The sequence below is a fragment of the Triticum urartu genome, chromosome 6 (genome assembly GCF_003073215.2).
Source record: "Triticum urartu cultivar G1812 chromosome 6, Tu2.1, whole genome shotgun sequence".
Taxonomy (NCBI): Eukaryota; Viridiplantae; Streptophyta; class Magnoliopsida; order Poales; family Poaceae; genus Triticum; species Triticum urartu.
Genome location: NC_053027.1, coordinates 570,285,956 through 570,303,629, shown reverse-complemented (window position 1 = coordinate 570,303,629; position 17,674 = coordinate 570,285,956).

The window sequence follows — 17,674 nt, the reverse complement described above, 5'->3', positions numbered from 1 at the left end:
TATTTAGGTCTAATACTAATCCCGAAGGTAGATGTAGAGGTAGCGTGCCGACCGCGATCACATCGACTTTGGAACCGTTTCCCACGCGCATCGTCACCTCGTCCTTAGCCAATCTTCGCTTAATCCGTAGTCCCTGTTTCGAGTTGCAAATATTAGCAACAGAACAAGTATCAAATACCCAGGTGCTACTGCGAGCATTAGTAAGGTACACATCAATAACATGTATATCACATATACCTTTGTTCACCTTGCCATCCTTCTTATCCGCCAAATACTTGGGGCAGTTCCGCTTCCAGTGACCAGTCTGCTTGCAGTAGAAGCACTCAGTTTCAGGCTTAGGTCCAGACTTGGGTTTCTTCTCTTGAGCAGCAACTTGCTTGCCGTTCTTCTTGAAGTTCCCCTTCTTCCCTTTGCCCTTTTTCTTGAAACTAGTGGTCTTGTTGACCATCAACACTTGATGCTCCTTTTTGATTTCTACCTCCGCAGCTTTCAGCATTGCAAAGAGCTCGGGAATAGTCTTATTCATCCCTTGCATATTATAGTTCATCACGAAGCTCTTGTAGCTTGGTGGCAGTGATTGGAGAATTCTGTCAATGACGCAATCATCTGGGAGATTAACTCCCATCTGAATCAAGTGATTATTATACCCAGACATTTTGAGTATATGCTCACTGACAGAACTGTTCTCCTCCATCTTGCAGCTATAAAACTTATTGGAGACTTGATATCTCTCAATCCGGGCATTTGCTTGAAATATTAACTTCAACTCCTGGAACATCTCATATGCTCCATGACGTTCAAAACGTCGTTGAAGTCCCGATTCTAAGCCGTAAAGCATGGCACACTGAACTATCGAGTACTATCAGCTTTGCTCTGCCAGACATTCATAACATCTGGTGTTGCTCCAGCAGTAGGCCTGGCACCCAGCGGTGCTTCCAGGACGTAATTCTTCTGTGCAGCAATGAGGATAATCCTCAAGTTACGGACCCAGTCCGTGTAATTGCTACCATCATCTTTCAACTTTGCTTTCTCAAGGAACGCATTAAAATTCAACGGAACAACAGCACGGGCCATCTATCTACAATCAAACATACATAAGCAAGATATTATCAGGTACTAAGTTCATGATAAATTTAAGTTCAATTAATCAAATTACTTAAAGAACACCCACTTAGATAGACATCCCTCTAATCCTCTAAGTGATCACGTGATCCAAATCAACTAAACCATGTCCGATCATCACGTGAGATGAAGTAGTTTCATTGGTGAACATCGCTATGTTGATCATATCTACTATATGATTCACGCTCGACCTTTCGGTCTCCGTGTTCCGAGGCCATATCTGCATATGCTTGGCTCGTCAAGTATAACCTGAGTATTCTGCGTGTGCAACTGTTTTGCACCCGTTGTATTTGAACGTAGAGCCTATCACATCCGATCATCATGTGGTGTCTGGGCACGACGAACTTTGGCAACGGTGCATACTCAGGGAGAACACTTCTTGATAATTTTAGTGAGAGATCATCTTATAATGCTACCATCAATCAAAGCAAGATAAGATGCATAAAAGATAAACATCACATGCAATCAATATAAGTGATATGATATGGCCATCATCATCTTGTGCATGTGATCTCCATCTCCGAAGCACCGTCATGATCACCATCGTCACCGGCGCGACACCTTGATCTCCATCGTAGCATCGTTGTCATCTCGCCAATCTTATGCTTCCACAACTATCGCTACCGCTTAGTGATAAAGTAAAGCATTACAGCGCGATTGCATTGCATACAATAAAGCGACAACCATATGGCTCCTGCCAGTTGCCGATAACTTGGTTACAAAACATGATCATCTCATACAATAAAATTCAGTATCATGTCTTGACCATATCACATCACAACATGCCCTGCAAAAACAAGTTAGACGTCCTCTACTTTGTTGTTGCAAGTTTTACGTGGCTGCTACGGGCTTAAGCAAGAACCAATCTTACCTACGCATCAAAACCACAACGATAGTTTGTCAAGTTGGTGCTGTTTTAACCTTCGCAAGGACTGGGCATAGCCACACTCAGTTCAACTAAAGTTGGAGAAACTGTCACCCGCAAGCCACCTATGTGCAAAGCACGTCGGGAGAACCGGTCTCGCGTAAGCGTACGCGTAATGTCGGTCCGGGCCGCTTCGTCCAACAATACCGCCGAACCAAAGTATGACATGCTGGTAAGCAGTATGACTTATATCGCCCACAACTCACTTGTGTTCTACTCGTGCATATAACATCAACACATAAAACCTAGGCTTGGATGCCACTGTTGGGGAACGTAGTAATTTCAAAAAATTTCCTACGCACACGCAAGACCATGGTGATGCATAGCAACGAGAGGGGAGAGTGTTGTCTACGTACCCTCGTAGACCGAAGCGGAAGCGTTGACGCAACATAGAGGAAGTAGTCGTACGTCTTCCCGATCCGACCGATCCAAGCACCGTTACTCCGGCACCTCCGAGTTCTTAGCACACGTACAGCTCGATGACGCTCCCCGGACTCCGATCCAGCAAAGCTTCGGGGATGAGTTCTGTCAGCACGATGGCGTGGTGATGATCTTGATGTTCTGCCGTCGCAGGGCTTCGCCTAAGCACTGCTACAATATGACCGAGGTGGAATATGGTGGAGGGGGGCACCGCACACGGCTAAGGAACGATCACGATGATCAACTTCTGTGTCCTAGGGTGCCCCCCTGCCTCCGTATATAAAGGATCCAAGGGGGGGTGCGGCCGGCCCTAGAGGAGGCGTGCAGGAGGAGTCCTACTCCTACCGGGAGTAGGACTCCCCTCCCTTTCCTTGTCCAAGTAGGAGAGGTGGAAGAAGAGAAGGAAAAAGGGGGGGCGCCGCCCCTCCTCCTTGTCCAATTCGAACTAGGGGGAGAGGGGGCGCGCGGCCTGCCCTGGCAGCCCCTTCCTCTTCTCCACTTTAGGCCCATGAGGCCCATTAACCCCCCCGGGGGGTTCCGGTAACCCCCCGGTGCTCCGGTTTTATCCGAAACTTCCCCGGAACGCTTCCGGTGTCCGAATATAGTCATCCAATATATCAATCTTTATGTCTCGACCATTTCGAGACTCCTCGTCATGTCCGTGATCACATCCGGGACTCCGAACTAACTTTGGTACATCAAAATGCATAAACTCATAATAACTGTCATCGTAACGTTAAGCGTGTGGAGCCTACGGTTCGAGAACAATGCAGACATGACTGAGACAAATCTCCGGTCAATAACCAATAGCGGGACCTGGATGCCCATATTGGCTCCTACATATTCTACGAAGATCTTTTATTGGTCAGACCGCATAACAACATACGTTGTTCCCTTTGTCATCGGTATGTTACTTGCCCGAGATTCGATCGTCGGTATCCAATACCTAGTTCAATCTCGTTACCGGCAAGTCTCTTTACTCGTTCTGTAATATGGTATCCAATACCTAGTTCAATCTACGCCGAGCCCCTCGATTCCCTGCAGATCTACTCCATCAAAGTAGCGGAGATCAGAGGGGGCCTGCGTTGGCCCATCCATGTCTATGGTATGATCGCCGCGCGCGACATCGTCGACAGAAACCGCAACATCATCTTCGACCGCTCCAGGGATGACTGCCAAACACTCACCAAAGAGGTTTTCTTCGTTACCTCCTCTGCCATTCATTGTTGCCAGATGGTGATTTCTCTGCTCTGCTCTGCTCTTTGTCTAAGGAGCTTGATGTTGGTATTATCTCAATGCGTTTCAAATGCTAAAAGGATGGTACGCACAGCTAGAAGAATGATGTTGGTTCCTTGAACTGAAAAACATCTGAAATGTTTATAACCCGATCCATTTTAATCTGTGTGCACCTTAAAAACCGTTGTCTGCTCACCCAGAATTAACCCACATCTCAATGTTGTCCAGTGTGATGAACTTAATTATCTTATTGGACCATTCTTTTCAGGTTATCAATTCAATCTCTTCCAAAGTTGTTTGCTCCCAGTCTTGCACTACTCTGCGCAGTAGTGTCTGTGTGCACTAGCAAGCGCATTTGTTCTTCGTAGCATTCAAGTGTGTGCTGCTTGCTGGCTTGACTCAGATTATGGGCACTTAATAATTTGTGTGTAACTTAGTTCTGCGGTTGCCACCTCAGAGACTAACAGTTCAACTTATTTATGATGAAGTTCCACTTGTTTACTGAATCATATAGTGTATCTTTTGTTTTCTGCTAAATCACTGTGCAATTTGTCTCCTTTTCTTGGCCACAGATACAATTTGTTCTATTCCAATCTTATTAGGACTGAATGAAACACTGTCGATTTGCTTACTTAGTGGTGTTGGATGCAGGATTCGTGCTTGGTGATGACAGGTCCTACCCGTCCCATTGTTATGTTGGGTGCCGCGAACTTTGAGATTACGCTAAAAGTGAAGGAAGGCAGCACGGAGTCTAGGGATAAAGTTTTAAGCTTCTTGGCTGTTCCTCATGACACTGTTAACTGTTTGGAGCTTTCCTGCGCAACAGATAGGAAATACATCAGCAAGCTTAGCACACTGGAGTTTACAATGAGTCAAATTGCTCGCTCCGTGGAGGCGACAATCAGCGTGCAAATGGTCGATGGGTCGTCATGGCCACACGGTGTCCGAGGTGAATTTTCCGCCTGTACCACCAGTATGGCCGACAGGAAAGTAGTTTTACTCGATTCTAGAAGCGAGAAGGATGTGGAGGTTGGTGCAGATGGCATGATCCAACTATCTAGGCGTGTCGCTTCCGTTGAATTCACCGGAGAGCTGAAGGTTTGTGTGGATGCATGGTGGCAAGGCGAGATGAAACCCAAGAAAGCCTGGAAGGTTTTCAAGCCCAAGAAAGCTGGTAGGAACTATGGCACGTTCAATCTTGTCGGCATGTGTAAGATGAAAGTCACCGTTGCCTGGTCGCTTCTTTCCTACTATCCGGTTAACCGCCCCAATAGTCCTTACGGTTCACTGGCTTTACTCAGGGAGGCAGAAGGACGTACTGTTTAGTAGTGTTAGAGTTACGATATACTTCTGGTGCACCTTGTTCAGGCGTTGCATGAACACATGAAGTTTAGATTGTACTAGTAATCATGTATTGTAGTTTCATTTCGAATCCCATGGCCAACTTTGTGTGGATGCAAAGCAGCGCTATGGGTTGAGTTGCTTTGGTGGTGCCAAGTTATCCGTCGTTTTCATGGACAAGTATGGTGCCAAAATGGTCGTTTATTCTCCTGACTTTGCTTGCTTGCCTACTTGCAGTAAATTAAGTAGGATCATCATTAAGCCCTATGGTGATCGATCGCACAAGGCGAAATTAATCTGGTTTAAATTTCAACCTCTTAGCTATGTGGTTGCTAATATATGATCCTGAGGTGGGACTTGCTGAAAAAATGTTGATGCCCAATCTGATCATATGCAGGCTCCCATCCAGGGGAATGTTGCTCCTAACCCTATTTGTGATACTCCTATGTCTGTCCAGAACATTATTGCCCTGAGATCCTTAAATATATTGAAGATTCTGCATCTGAAACTAATGAGAATGAGGTGTTGCCGGAAGATGATATGGATGCTTTTGAGGAACCTGTTATAGATGCAATGAAGTAGATGGCTATTGAGAAAACTACTCAACCTATTGTTGAGATGATGCAAATTCCAAAATAGCGACTGGGCAGAGTTTGAACAAAAGGAAAACCCTTAGCTTTCCAGAGTAGATGGGATCATGTTGTTGTGCAGAAACCAAATACCAGAAACCATGGGAGACCGAATATCATGGACAAAACGGCTGCTTACAAAATGAAGAAGAATCTGGAGGTCCCCGCAACTTTCATAAGTCCTTTACTGAGCTACCATGTTCTACTTTGGATAATCATCCTTCTGCTGTTGACCTTGTTATTGGTGGTAATTGCTCTGAAAAAAACTGAAATTATTCAAAACATGTTTGATATAGAAAATCAACAATGTTTGTATTTTGCTACTCAAAATCCTGAAATATCTTTACCTGATGTTCTTGATGATGCTTTTTGCACTCATAGTGGAGTTTGTACTCCTCATATTGGCATTTCTTCTTGCTATGGACTAGGGAGCACTGCCGGTTCCATGGTTGAGTTGAGTTAGATAATGTGACTAGAACTCGCTCTTGTGGTCTAACACACCTCTTTAAGATATCATGATAGGTGTTTTTGCGAATATTCGTGGTCTGGGCTTAATTAGCAAGCATAAACCTGATTTTATTGGTTGTCAAGAAACCAAGAGTCGAAAGCATTTCTGGTTCTTTTTTAAAAACTGGCTCTGGTGATGTTTTTCACCCTTGGCACTTGTTGCCTATTATTAATACTTCTGGAGGTACCCTTGTTGGATTGAATGAGGATCTTTTTGATATGATTGGTTCTATTCGTAAGACTTATTGATTAATTGTTACAATGAAGAGTAAGTCTGATGGTTTTTGCTGGCATCAGGTGGTGGTTTATGGTACAGCTTATATGTTGTGGATAAAGTTGATTTTATTATTGAGTTGCATGAGGCAATGGGCATGTTATATCATATCCTATTCTTTTTCCAGGGTACATATCAGCATAACCATCATAATGCCCCCACATCTCTTCATAGAAAAATTGCCTTGCATTCCTAGCTTGCTGTTTTGGAGCCTCCTTTGCCACTGTAATACTCTCCGTCGGAATATTTTCAACAGTAGTCAACGGGAATAGCGAAGAGAAAGAGTCATTGCAAGTTGCTCTATCCAAACGAACCTGAACATTGTCTTCTCTGTCTCTGTTATTGTCCCAAGTATAAGCATAACCAGAGTACCCCAAGTCAAGAAGGCCACACTCCGTAAAACAATCCCTGAATTCCTCCATTTTTGTGACCAACCTCTTTCGTTTTCCCCCTTATGTTCTTCTTGCCAAAAAGCCTCATTAAAATCTCCTGCACACAACCACGGGAAGTCATCTTGGATTCTTAGGTAGCAAATAGCGTCCCAAGTCTTCCTTTGCAGCTCCGTCCGAGGTTCGCCGTAGATTTCAATGAATCTCCAAGGGCCCTCCTCACTAGATATAACAGCATCCATGAAATATTGACACCACTAGAACATGAAGACGCGCGTCGCCGCGCCCGCCAGTGTTGATGCAGTGAAGTGATGAAAGGTACTTTGATGATTATGCTTTTTTACTTTTCAATATAAACAATTAAAAGATGTTCTATAAACAAATATAACATTCAGACAAATGCATAACATGACAAAAGATGAGCAAATAAATAGTGATTCATTTAATCTGTTTAGCATATCCCATACAATTAGCAGGTAGAAATTATTTACATGAATATGCAAAATTAACGCTGAGGACGTCAACCACTTTTCTTTTCATTTGAAAAAATACTTCTACCTTATTATATATTCAAAACTGACCGACGGTCAAGAAAACCAACCACTGAAAAAAAAATTCCTCACTACATAGATAAGCTTTAACAGAAAAGAACAAATCAAAGGCCTAAGGTGGTTGGAACAACCAAGCATGTAAGAGATAACCGAGCGGCAAAAAGGCTCAATTTCTCTATTATAGGGAGGAAGATTACATAGATGGTAACTTCGTAAAAAAAGCTAGAACTATAAATATAAGCTAAATAGTGAAGTGCATTATAGCTCCCAAATCTCTTTTTTTCTTTGACATGTTACAAATAGTTAAGGAGTAGCAAGTGGGAAAATATCGAGAAAACGAAAGTTACATAAAGCTGGACCGTATTTAAAACATCACTTCTTTCCTGGACACAAACATCGTATATATAAAATCCACCATAATTAGCTAAAGTTCTTCAGAGTGATCGAAAAACCTGCTATCTGGAGCAAATTGCCACCTGTGATTATAGTAATATGATCATACCTTTTGGAAGGCCCTATGGACTGTAGCATGTATTGAGCTCTTCTTTCTACCATAAGAAGATTAGTCAATAGAGAACCATTGGGCCAAGTTACTTACCATGATAAATTGTCCACAAGATGTCCATTAAAAAATGTTAAGTTGTACACTTGACTTCATTCTGTGATTTGCAAGCATAGAGGAATAAAAGAAGAGAGGGAGGATATATATACAATGAGTCTGTTTCTTTCTCTCAAGAAAGTAGTAGCTTCTTACTTTTAGGTAGTAATTGATTCTCAGTTTGGTGTTGTATTAGCTTGTTGTGGGCAAGTTCATTATGTGAACCCTCCTTTAATGATTGGCGGAGCTCATGCCCATGATTAAAACAAATTTGTTATATATTTTGAAAATAACATGCAAATGAATAGTATCCTCAAGTATAGTGTAGAAAATTTGAATCCCTTGATGTTTACATATCAACACATCTACATCAAAGGGGGGGGTATCTGGATTTTAGTTGTAGTGAGAAAGTGCAAAAATATAAAAAATGATCAGCTCAATAGTGCTTATGATACTGTTTAGAAAATGAGTCATGTTCATGGGTGCAGCATTTGGCTATTTGCAAATGCCCACCCATAAAACACAAGAAAAGCTGGACATATCTTCGCGCCTAAGCAAATAAATAGTACCTACAATTTCATTGACAAACTGCAGTTATACATCAATGTCCTGGCTTGCAAATATAGTCAAATGCAAATACTAAGAAGTCTAGATTCTGCAACCTTATAATGTGTTGTAGTACCATCAGATAAGGGAGCCTTTGGTTCTAGTCTATCCATCATGAATTTTATTTCTTTTAACTGCAGATATCCAAAAATGAAAAAAATAGGATTGGTGGAATTTGAAACATCTAGCCAACCTAATTAAAATTCTCATCTAGCCAACCATATCTCTAACAGGCACATCAGACTAAAATATTCACTGATTTTAGACTACCCTGGAAGACAAACAAACCCATGATAAAATTATCTCAACAGATCAAGCAGAATTTGGTTCTCCAAGGAATAATCTAATATCCATTAGCATTTTTTTTAAACAGAGTAGCCGCTTGCAACATATGGAAGGTTGACACACTTCAAATCATCAAATGATCGTGGAATTGGATCCACATCCAATATAGTGCTCCAAATTGAGAGTTGCTAGGTTTTGGAGATCAACTCCTTGCCTGGGTACCAGGAGGGCAGAGAATGGAAGGGGTAGAGTCTGCTGCCAGCCTGAACGGGGGGGCCCCATCTACTCCATCAATCTTTATTCTTACCTCCTCTCCTTGTTGGGGAACGTTGCAGAAAACAAAAATTTTCCTACGGTTTCACCAAGATCCATCTATGAGTTCATCTAGCAACGAGTCATCGGATGCATCTACATACCTTTGTAGATCGCGAGCGGAAGCGTTCAAAGAACGGGGATGAAGTAGTCGAACACGACGTGATCCAAATCACCGATGACCAAGCGCCGAACAGACGGCACCTCCGCGTTCAACACACGTACGGGATGGGAGACGTCTCCTCCTTCTTGATCCAGCAAGGGGGAAGGAGAGGTTGATGAAGATCCAGCAGCACGACGGCGTGGTGGTGGATGCAGGGCGTCACAGTAGCAGGGCTTCGCCTACACTACGAGAGAAAGACGTAACGGGGAGAGAGGGAGGCACCAAAGGCTAAGGTATGAAGTCCCTCCTCTCCCCCACTATATATAGGAGGGCCAAGGGGGGGGTGCGCCAGCCTAGGAGATCCAATCTCCTAGGGGCGGCGGCCAAGGAGGTTTCCCTCCCCCCCAAGGAACCTAGAGGTGCCTTCCACCATTGGGACTCTTCCCTTTTGTGGAACCCTAGGCGCATGGGCTTTTGGGGCTGGTGCCCTTGGCCCATGTAGGCCAAGGCGCACCCCCTACATCCCATGTGCCCCCCCGGGACAGGTGGCCCCACCCGGTGGGCCCCCAGGACCCTTCCGATGGTCCCGGTACAATACCGATAACCCCGAAACTTGTCCCGATGGCCGAAATAGCACTTCCTATATATAATTCTTTACCTCTGGACCATTCCGGAACTCCTCGTGACGTCCGGGATCTCATCCGGGACTCCGAACAACATTCGGGTTACTGCATATACATATCTTCACAACCCTAGCATCACCGAACCTTAAGTGTGTAGACCCTACGGGTTCGGGAGACATGCAGACATGACCGAGATGACTCTCCGGTCAATAACCAACAGCGGGATCTGGATACCCATGTTGGCTCCCACATGCTCCACGATGATTTCATCGGATGAACCACGATGTCGAGGATTCAATCAACCCCGTATGCAATTCCCTTTGTCAATCGGTATGTTACTTGCCCGAGACTCGATCGTCGGTATCCCAATACCTCGTTCAATCTCGTTACCGGCAAGTCACTTTACTCGTACCGTAATACATGATCCCGTGACCAGACACTTGGTCACTTTGAGCTCATTATGATGATGCATTACCGAGTGGGCCCAGTGATACCTCTCCGTCATACGGAGTGACAAATCCCAGTCTCGATCCGTGTCAACCCAACAGACACTTTCGGAGATACCTGTAGTGCACCTTTATAGTAACCCAGTTACGTTGTGAAGTTTGGTACACCCAAAGCACTCTTACGGTATCCGGGAGTTACACGATCTCATGGTCAAAGGAAAAGATACTTGACATTGGAAAAGCTCTAGCAAACGAATTACACGATCTTGCGCTATGCTTAGGATTGGGTCTTGTCCATCACATCATTCTCCTAATGATGTGATCCCGTTATCAATGACATCCAATGTCCATAGCCAGGAAACCATGACTATCTGTTGATCAACGAGCTAGTCAACTAGAGGCTTACTAGGGACATATTATGGTCTATGTATTCACACGTGTATTACGATTTCCGGATAATACAGTTGTAGCATGAATAAAGACAATTATCATGAACAAAGAAATATAATAATAATACTTTTATTATTGCCTCTAGGGCATATTTCCAACAGTCTCCCACTTGCACTAGAGTCAATAATCTAGTTACATTGTGATGAATCGAACACCCATGGAATTTTGGTGTTGATCATGTTTTGCCCTAGGGAGAGGTTTAGTCAACGGTGTTGGGCACGTAGTAATTTCAAAATTTTCCTACGCACACGCAAGACCATGGTGATGCATAGCAACGAGGGGAGAGTATGATCTACGTACCCTTGTAGATCGCAACGGAAGCGTTGACACAACGTGGAGGAAGTAGTCATACATCTTCTTCCCGATCCGACCGATCCAAGCACCGTTACTCCGGCACCTCCGAGTTCTTAGCACACGTTCAGCTCGATGACGATCCTCGGGCTCCGATCCAGTAAAGCGTCGAGGAGGAGTTCCGTCAGCATGACGGCGTGGTGACGATCTTGATGTTCTACCGACGCAGGGCTTCGCCTAAGCACTACAACGATATGATCGAGGTGGAATATGGTGGCAGGGGGCACCGCACACGGCTAAGGAATGATCACCAAGGATCAACTTGTGTGTCTAGAGGTGCCCCCTGCCTCCGTATATAAAGGAGCCAAGGGGGAGGGGTGCGCCGGCCAGGGAGAGGGCGCAGGAGGAGTCCTACTCCTACTGGGAGTAGGACTCCCCCCTCCAATCCTAGTTGGACTAGGTTTCCCAAAGGGGGAAAGAGAGAGAGGGGGGCCGGCCCCTTCTCCTAGTCCTAATAGGACTAGGGGAGGGGGGAGGCGCGCAGCCCTCCTTGGGCTTCCCTTTCTCCTTTCCATTAAGGCCCACTAAGGCCCATATGGTTCCCGGGGGGTTCCGGTAACCTCCCGGTAATCCGGTAAAATTCTGATTTCACCCGGAACACTTCCGATATCCAAATATAAGCTTCCAATATATCAATCTTTATGTCTCGACCATTTTGAGACTCCTCGTCATGTCCTTGATCACATCCGGGACTCCGAACAAACTTCGGTACATCAAAATGCATAAACTCATAATAACTGTCATCGTAACGTTAAGCGTGCGGACCCTACGGTTCGAGAACAATGTAGACATGACCGAGACACGTCTCTGGTCAATAACCAATAGCGGGAACTGGATGCCCATATTGGCTCCTACATATTCTACGAAGATCTTTTATCGGTCAGACCGCATAACAACATACGTTGTTCCCTTTGTCATCGATATGTTACTTGCCCGAGATTCGATCGTCGGTATGCAATACCTAGTTCAATCTCGTTACCGTCAAGTCTCTTTACTCATTCTGTAATACATCATCCCACAACTAACTCATTAGTTGCAATGCTTGCAAGGCTTAAGTGATGTGCATTACCGAGAGGGCCCAGAGATACCTCTCCGACAATCGGAGTGACAAATCCTAATCTCGAAATACCCCAACCCAACATGTACCTTTGGAGACACCTGTAGTACTCCTTTATAATCACCCAGTTACGTTGTGACGTTTGGTAGCACCCAAAGTGTTCCTCCGGCAAACGGGAGTTGCATAATCTCATAGTCATAGGAACATGTATAAGTCATGAAGAAAGCAATAGCAACATACTAAACGATCGGGTGCTAAGCTAATGGAATGGGTCATGTCAATCAGATCATTCAACTAATGATGTGACCTCGTTAATCAAATAACAACTCTTTTGTCCATGGTTAGGAAACATAACCATCTTTGATTAACGAGCTAGTCTAGTAGAGGCATACTAGTGACACTATGTTTGTATATGTATTCACACATGTATTATGTTTCCGGTTAATACAATTCTAGCATGAATAATAAACATTTTTATCATGAAATAAGGAAATAAATAATAACTTTATTATTGCCTCTAGGGCATATTTCCTTCAAACGGATCTGCTATATTCAGGTCCCTATGTACTTTACAAATATCTATGTCTCCATCTTGAACATTTTCACGAATGGAGTTGAAACGACGCTTGATGTGCCTTGTCTTCTTGTGAAACCTGGGCTCCTTGGCAAGTGCAATAGCTCCAGTGTTATCACAGAAGAGTTTGATTGGCCCCGACGCATTGGGTATGACTCCTAGGTCGGTGATGAACTCTTTCACCCATATTGCTTCATGTGCTGCCTCCGAGGCTGCCATGTACTCCGCTTCACATGTAGATCCCGCCACGACGCTCTGCTTGCAGCTGCACCAGCTCACTGCTCCACCATTCAACATATACACGTATCCGGTTTGTGACTTAGAGTCATCCAGATCTGTGTCGAAGCTAGTGTCGACGTAACCCTTTACGACGAGCTCTTCGTCACCTCCATAAACGAGAAACATGTCCTTTATCCTTTTCAGGTACTTTAGGATATTCTTGACCGATGTCCAGTGTTCCTTGCCGGGATTACTTTGGTACCTTCCTACCAAACTTACGGCAAGGTTTACATCAGGTCTGGTACACAGCATGGCATACATAATAGAACCTATGGCTGAGGCATAGGGGATGACACTCATCTCTTCTATCTCTTCTGCCGTGGTCGGACATTGAGCTGAGCTCAATTTCATACCTTGCAAAACAGGCAAGAACCCTTTCTTGGACTGATCCATTTTGAACTTCTTCAAAATCTTATCAAGGTACGTGCTTTGTGAAAGACCTATGAGGCGTCTCGATCTATCCCTATAGATCTTGATGCCTAATATATAAGCAGCTTCTCCAAGGTCCTTCAATGAAAAACTCTTATTCAAATAGGCCTTGATGCTGTCCAAGAGTTCTATATCATTTCCCATCAAAAGTATGTCATCTACATATAGTATGAGAAATGCTACAGAGCTCCCACTCACTTTCTTATAAACACAGGCTTCTCCATAAGTCTGCGTAAACCCAAACGCTTTGATCATCTCATCAAAGCGAATGTTCCAACTCCGAGATGCTTGCACCAGCCCATAAATCGAGCGTTGGAGCTTGCACACCTTGTTAACATTCTTAGGATCGACAAAACCTTCCGGCTGCATCATATACAATTCTTCCTTAAGGAAACCATTAAGGAAGGCCGTTTTGACGTCCATTTGCCATATCTCATAATCGTAGAATGCGGCAATTGCTAACATGATTCGGACGGACTTTAGCTTCGCTACCGGTGAGAAAGTCTCATCGTAGTCAACCCCTTGAACTTGTCGATAACCCTTAGCGACAAGTCGAGCTTTATAGATGGTCACATTTCCATCCGCGTCTGTCTTCTTCTTAAAGATCCATTTATTTTCTATGGCTCGCCGTTCAACGGGCAAGTCAGTCAAAGTCCATACTTCGTTTTCATACATGGATCCTATCTCGGATTTCATGGCTTCTAGCCATTTGTCGGAATCCGGGCCCGCCATCGCTTCTTCATAGTTCGAAGGTTCACCGTTGTCTAACAACATGATTTCCAAGACAGGGTTGCCGTACCACTCTGGTGCGGAACGTGTCCTTGTGGACCTTCGAATTTCAGTAGGAGCTTGATCAGAAGCATCTTGATCATCATCAATAACTTCCTCTCTAGTCGGTGCAGGCGCCTCAGGAACATTTTCTTGAGTTGCGCCATTTTCCGGTTCAAGAGGTAACACTTCATCAAGTTCTACTTTCCTCCCACTTACTTCTTTCGAGAGAAACTCTTTCTCCAGAAAGAGTCCGTTCTTGGCAACAAAGATCTTGCCTTCGGATCTTAGGTAGAAGGTATACCCAATAGTTTCTTTAGGGTATCCTATGAAGACGCATTTTTCCGACTTGGGTTCGAGCTTCTCAGGTTGAAGTTTCTTGACATAAGCATCGCATCCCCAAACTTTTAGAAACGACAGCTTAGCTTTCTTTCCAAACCATAATTCATACGGTGTCGTCTCAACGGATTTCGACGAAGCCCTATTTAAAGTGAATGCGGCAGTCTCTAAAGCATAGCCCCAAAAATATAATGGTAAATCGGTAAGAGACATCATAGATCGCACCATATCTAATAGAGTGCGATTACGACGTTCGGACACACCGTTACGCTGAGGTGTTCCAGGCGGCGTGAGTTGTGAAACTATTCCACATTTTCTTAAGTGTGTGCCAAATTCGTGACTCAAGTATTCTCCTCCACGATCTGATCGTAGAAACTTGATTTTCCTGTCACGTTGATTCTCAACCTCACTCTAAAATTCCTTAAACTTTTCAAAGGTTTCAGACTTGTGTTTCATTAAGTAGACATAACCATATCTACTCAAGTCATTAGTGAGGGTGAGAACATAACGATAGCCACCGCGAGCCTCAACACTCATTGGACCGCACACATCAGTATGTATGATTTCCAATAAGTTGGTTGCTCGCTCCATTGTTCCCGAGAACGGAGTCTTGGTCATTTTACCCATGAGGCATGGTTCACACGTGTCAAATGATTCATAATCAAGAGACTCTAAAAGTCCATCTGCATGGAGCTTCTTCATGCGTTTGACACCTATGTGACCAAGGCGGCCGTGCCACAAGTATGTGGGACTATCATTATCAACCTTACATCTTTTGGTACTCACACTATGAATATGTGTAGCAATACGCTCGAGATTCATTAAGAATAAACCATTGACCATCGGAGCATGACCATAAAACATATCTCTCATATAAATAGAACAACCATTATTCTCGGATTTAAATGAGTAGCCATCTCGTATTAAACGAGATCCCGATACAATGTTCATGCTCAAACTTGGCACTAAATAACAATTATTGAGGTTTATAACTAATCTCGTAGGTAAATGTAGAGGTAGCGTGTCGACGGCGATCACATCGACCTTGGAACCATTCCCGACGCGCATCGTCACCTCGTCCTTTGCCAGTCTCCATTTATTCCGCAGCTCCTGCTGTGAGTTACAAATATGAGCAACGGCACCGGTATCAAATACCCAGGAGTTACTACGAGTACTGGTAAGGTACACATCAATTACGTATATATCAAATATACCTTTGGTGTTGCCAGCCTTCTTGTCCGCTAAGTATTTGGGGCAGTTCCGCTTCCAGTGACCCTTCCCTTTGCAATAAAAGCACTCTGTCTCAGGCTTGGGTCCATTCTTTGACTTCTTCCCGGCAGCTTGCTTGCCAGGCGCGGCAACTTCCTTGCCGTCCTTCTTGAAGTTCTTTTTACCCTTGCCTTTCTTGAACTTAGTGGTTTTATTTACCATCAACACTTGATGTTCCTTCTCTACTTCTACCTCTGCTGATTTCAGCATAGCAAATACTTCAGGAATGGTCTTTACCATCCCCTGCATATTGAAGTTCATCACAAAGCTCTTGTAGCTTGGTGGAAGCGACTGGAGGATTCTGTCAATGACCGCGTCATCCGGGAGATTAACTCCCAGCTGAGTCAAGCGGTTATGTAACCCAGACATAGTGAGTATGTGCTCACTGACAGAACTATTTTCCTCCATCTTACAGCTGAAGAACTTATCGGAGACTTCATATCTCTCGATCCGGGCATGAGCTTGAAAAACCATTTTTAGCTCTTCGAACATCTCATATGCCCCATGCCTCTCAAAACGCTTTTGGAGCCCCGGCTCTAAGCTGTAAAGCATGCCGCACTGAACGAGGGAGTAGTCATCAGTATGTGTCTGCCAAGCGTTCATAGCGTCTTGGTTCTGTGGGACGGGTGGATCACCTAGCGGTGCTTGTAGGACATAATCTTTCTTGGCAGCTATGAGGATGATCCTCAGGTTCCAGACCCAGTCCGTATAGTTGCTGCCATCGTCTTTCAGCTTGGTTTTCTCTAGGAACGCGTTGAAATTGAATACAACGTTGGCCATTTGATCTACAAGACATATTGTAAAGATTTTAGACTAAGTTCATGATAATTAAGTTCATCTAATCAAATTATTAATGAACTCCCACTTAGATTAGACATCCCTCTAGTCATCTAAGTATTACATGATCCGAGTTAACTAGACCGTGTCCGATCATCACGTGAGACGGACTAGTCAACGTCGGTGAACATCTTTATGTTGATCGTATCTTCTATACGACTCATGCTCGACCTTTCGGTCTTCTGTGTTCCGAGGCCATGTCTGTACATGCTAGGCTCGTCAAGTTAACCCTAAGTGTTTTGCATGTGTAAAACTGTCTTACACCCGTTGTATGTGAACGTAAGGATCTATCACACCCGATCATCACGGCGTGCTTCGAAACGACGAACTTTAGCAACGGTGCACAGTTAGGGGAGAACAATTCTTGAAATTGTTATGAGGGATCATCTTATTTACTACCGTCGTTCTAAGTAAACAAGATGCAAAACATGATAAACATCACATGCAATCAAATAATAAACGTGACATGATATGGCCAATATCACATAGCTCCTTTGATCTCCATCTTGGGGCTCCATGATCATCTTGTCACCGGCTTGACACCATGATCTCCATCATCATAATCTCCATCATCGTGTCTCCATGAAGTTGCTCGCCAACTATTACTTCTACTACTATGGCTAACGCGTTTAGCAATAAAGTAAAGTAATTTACATGGCGTTTCTCAATGACACGCAGGTCATATAAAAAAATAAAGACAACTCCTATGGCTCCTGCCGGTTGTCATACTCATTGACATGCAAGTCGTGAATCCTATTACAATAGCATGAACATCTCATACATCACATATAGATCATTCATCATTCATCACAACTTTGGCCACATCATATCACAAAGCACTTGCTGCAAAAACAAGTTAGACGTCCTCTAATTGTTGTTGCAAGTTTTACGTGGCTGAATTAGGGTTCTAGCAAGAACGTTTACTTACCTACGTGAAAGCCACAACGTGATTTG